The sequence below is a fragment of the Ceratotherium simum genome, chromosome 25 (assembly GCF_057802395.1).
Source record: "Ceratotherium simum simum isolate JZ-2026a chromosome 25, ASM5780239v1, whole genome shotgun sequence".
Classification (NCBI taxonomy): Eukaryota; Metazoa; Chordata; class Mammalia; order Perissodactyla; family Rhinocerotidae; genus Ceratotherium; species Ceratotherium simum.
In genome coordinates, this window is record NC_141924.1 from 2,491,551 (window position 1) to 2,496,022 (window position 4,472).

General features: G+C 40.7%; 1 pseudogene; it reads left to right on the top strand.

The window, feature by feature from the left end:
- The first annotated feature begins 617 nt into the window (after window positions 1-617).
- LOC101399763 (mitochondrial fission factor pseudogene) lies at window positions 618-1,556 on the top strand (annotated as a pseudogene).
- The last annotated feature ends 2,916 nt before the right edge of the window (window positions 1,557-4,472 follow it).

The following is a 4,472-nucleotide window of genomic DNA, read 5'->3' on the forward strand; positions in this document are numbered from 1 at the left end:
TACAAGACAGAATCAGCAGGAAATCCTGGGACGGACACTCTTCATCCTGTGACAGAAAGGACGAACACCTTTGACGGACCCACAAGCGGACAGCGGAGGAAAGAATCAGTGAGTGAAGACATGTCGATGGAAACTTTCCATACTGAGATGCAAAGAGAAAAAATAATGAGGTAAAAAGGGGGGTGGGGGGGGTGGGGGAGAATATCCAAGAACTGTAGGACAATAAAAAATGTTATAATCTGTGGTGCTCTCCCCCGGTGCCTCTGTGCACTCAGCCCACGGCCTCTCAGTGCACCCACCCAAGAGCCCTGGGAGCCAGAGGGAGACGGCTCTCGGTGAGGACCCTGCAGTGGGCCCAGGGGGACAAAAGTGGCTCTAAGTCCAGCCCATGCACATTGAAGCAAGGTAAAGGATTTACGATGAAGCACAGAAGCAGATAGTGCCAGCGAGCAAGCAGTAACTGGTGCACATTTCTGGAAAAGCAGTGTCCCTGTTGTCATGTACGTCTCCAAAAAAGTTCCGGTCTGCAGGGGATTGTTGTGTAAAGGAAACTGAACCAAAGGGTAGCAGTATTTTAATAGCTATTATAGACGTGTACCTACTGTGTTACAGTGAGTGAAAGAACAAGCAGTGACCCAACACTAGGAAGAGAGAGTGGGGCAGCACTTCCTTCTCCCATTGTGGCTGAGATGGAGGAAATTAGTTGAATTCAGTATGAAATGGAGTACAGTCACGGGCCGCATGGCGATGTTTTGGTCAACAACGGAACACATATATGATGGTGGTCCCATCAGATCAGTACCATGCAGCCTAGGTGTGTAGCAGGCTGTACCATCTAGGTCTGTGTAAGCGCGCTCTATGATGTTCACACAATGAAGAAATCATCTGACGACGCATTTCTCAGAACATGTCCCCATCATAAAGCCATGTGCGACTGTACACCGAAGGTATTAGTCAGCGAACGAGGGTCCCAGAAAAGTTAAAGGAAGCCCCACCAAATGCTGAGTTGGGACAAGCATTCCGAGACGGAGTTCCGAATGCCAGCGTGGTCATGCAGGTTCCGGAGAGGGTTGTCGTCGCAGGAAACAATGAGACATTCCGTTTTCAAGATCAGCAGATGGTGACCTTATTCAGTCAACTCCCTGTAAACTTCTGGACTAAACACCACCTCGCGTACTTATGCGAAGTGAAAGACCACTCGATTTTCCGGATTTAGAGACACCTCCTCTAAACCCTTGGAATGAAGAAATCCGTGGAGTCGGCAGGCTGAAAAGCGAGCGCTCTGTGAGTGAACATGCTGCTCACCAAAACGGGCAGCTGGTCAGAGCTGACTCCACTGACAGCGTTTCAGATCCAGATTCGACTGCTGAAGGAGCTGCAGATGACGACGACTGCTGTAGATGCAGCTCCGTGAAGACGGCAGAGAAGCTAAACAGACATCTGCAGCTTCCAGAAGAGGAGAGCAGAGACACGCAGGAAGAGAGATGCTCGTGTATTCCATCACGGTAGCATCCTGGCTGCCTAAGAGCCGGCTCTGGATTCACTGCTACAGGTAACCTTGGCTCTCAAAATATCGTCTCAATAGCTGGAAACAGAAAGAGTTTGCAAACTTCTTGGTTTCTGTCTTTGCATTGTATGCTGTTTTATGTTCCATGCCCTGAAAATGTGCTTCTTCTGGAAAGGAGGGGGAAGGACTTCTACTGGCAGAAGTAAAGGTATACTCTGTTGCTCAGCTCCATTCACTTTTAACCGGTTCTGCAGTAACACCTACTTAAAATTCTCCCTTAGCATGTTTTGTAAATAGGCTTTACCTTGTTTTTTAAAAGGAATTAATTTTTTTGCCTCATCAGTCTGCACAACTAATTCCCTTTTTTTTTTGTTTCGCTGAGGAAGATTCGCTCTGAGCTAACATCTGTTGCCAAGCTTCCTCTATTTTGTATGTGAGCCACTGTCACAGCATGGCCACCAATGAGTGGTGTAGGTCTGCGCGTGGGAACCAAACCCAGGCTGCCGAAGCAGAGTGCGCCAAACTTAACCACTAGGCCACCATGGCTGGCCCTGCACAACTAATTCTTGGTGGGAGAGAGAGTGCATAGAGAATGAATTTAGAAAAGCATCTGTAAATCAAAAATAATACTTTATTTTGTCCTGTTTCTCAAACACTATTAGATTAAACAGTTTTGTTAATAGGTATTTTTTTAACCCATATTTCAGCATTAACACTTCTGAAGTCATGGCCTGGTGTCAGATTTAATCAAATCAAGTCACTTCCTGTTTTGTGATCATTTTCATCAAAATTAATTCCTAACAACAACAACAAAAAGCTATAATCTATGCATAATGGGAAGACCAGAGGGAGAAGAAAGATAAAAAGAGCAGAAGGAATAGTCAAGGTAATAATGGCTGAGAATTTTCCAAAATTAACGACAGATACCAAACCAGAGATCCAGGAAATTCAGGTTAAAAACAAAAATATTTACACCCAGGTTTATCATATTTAAACTTCAGAAAATCAAAGACAAAGAAACAATCTTGAAAGAAGCCAAAAGAAAAAAACTCCTTACAAGGATAAGAATTATGTTGGACATCTCTTCAGAAACCATGAGAGCAGGAAGGGAGTAGGGTAAAATATTTAAAATGTCAAAAATAAAAAAACCCAGCAACCTAGAATTCCATATCCAATGAAAAATTATCTTTCAAAAATGAAATAGAAAAAAGGACTTTCTCAAACAAACAAAAACAAATGAATTTGTTGCCAGCAGACCTACTCTGCAAGAAATGTTGGGAGTTCTCCAGGAAGAAGGAGAACGATATAGTTGAGAATCTCGGATCTGCATAAAGAAGGGAAGAGCATCAGAGAAGAAATAAATGAAGGTAAAATAACTTAAAAGTGATCTAAAAGATACCCGCTGAAAGCGAGAACAGTTAACGATGTGTCAGGTAATTATAGTGTATAGGTAAGTGAAATGAATGACAGGAGGGGCAAGATGGAATCTCGGTTATAAGGTTCTACAAAGTGCTACACTGAAGCAGTATAATGTTACTTGAAAGTGGACTTGGATTAGCTGTAAATGTATATTGCACACTCTAGGGGAACCACTAAAGAATTGAGAAAAAGAATACGATTGATATGCTAAGAAAGGAGAGAGAATGGAATCATATAAGAGGGCCAATTGAAACCAGAGAAGGCAGAAAAAGAGGGGAAGAAGAAAAAAGAAACAAAGAAAAAGTACAATAAATTAAAAATCACTATAAACATGGTAGATATTAATTCAACTACATCAATAATCACTTTAAATGGGAAAAGTCTAATCACATCAATTCAAAGACAGAGATTGTCAGAGTAGATAAAAAGCACAAGACTCAACTCTATGTTGTCTACCAGAAACCCACTTTAAATATAAAGACACAGACAGATTAAAAGTAAAGGGACGGAGAAAGATATTTTATGCTAACACTAATCAAGAGAAAACAAGAATAGCTCCATTAACTTCAAACAGGGCAGACTTCAGGCAAGGAATATTATCAGGGATGAGTTGTTGATTCAATTTTTTGAATTGTTTTGAATCAACATTAAATCAATGTTTTCAATCAACATTAAAAGGATACTAAAGGAATACTATGAACAACTCTATGCCCACAAATTTAATACCTTAGATGAAGTGGAACAATTTCTTTAAAGAGAAAAATCCACCAAAACTCATACAAGGAAAAATAGATAATCAGAATGGCCTATATCTATTAAAAAATTGAATCAATAATTAATAACCTTCCAAAACAGAAAGCACCAGGCCCAGATGGATTCCCTGGTGAATTCTACCAAACATTTAAGGAATAAATTATACAGTTCTCTCCATCTCTTCCAGAAATTAGGAGCAGGGAGAATACTTCCTTAAGTCATTCCGTAAGGCCCGCGTTACCCTAATACCAAAATCAGGTGAGACATTGCAAGAAAGGGAAACTTCAGATCAGTATCTCTCATGATCATAGATGGGAAAATCCTCAGCAGTATATTGGCAAATTGAATCCTATTATGTATAAAATGAATTATACACCATGACCAAGCGGGATTTGTCTCAGTTATGCAAGATTGGTGCAACATCTGAAAAAGTCAATTAATGTAATCCATCACAGAGTAAAGAAGAGGAATATGATCATATCAATAGATGCAGAAAAAGTAATTGACAAAATCCAGCATCCCTCTCTGGCAAAAACTCTCAGAAAACTAGGAATAGAGAGGAACTTTCTCAACTTGAGAAAGACTACCTATGAAAAATCTGCAGCTAACGTCATCCTTAATGGTGAGAAACTAGATACTTTCCCCCTAAGATCAGGAACAAGGCAAGGATGTCCTCTCTCAAAACTCCTATTAAACATCTTGCTGGAAGTCTCAGCTAGTGTAATAAGGCAAGACAAGGGAAAAAGTATACAGATTAGGAAGACACAAAATTTTGTTCACAGATGACATGATT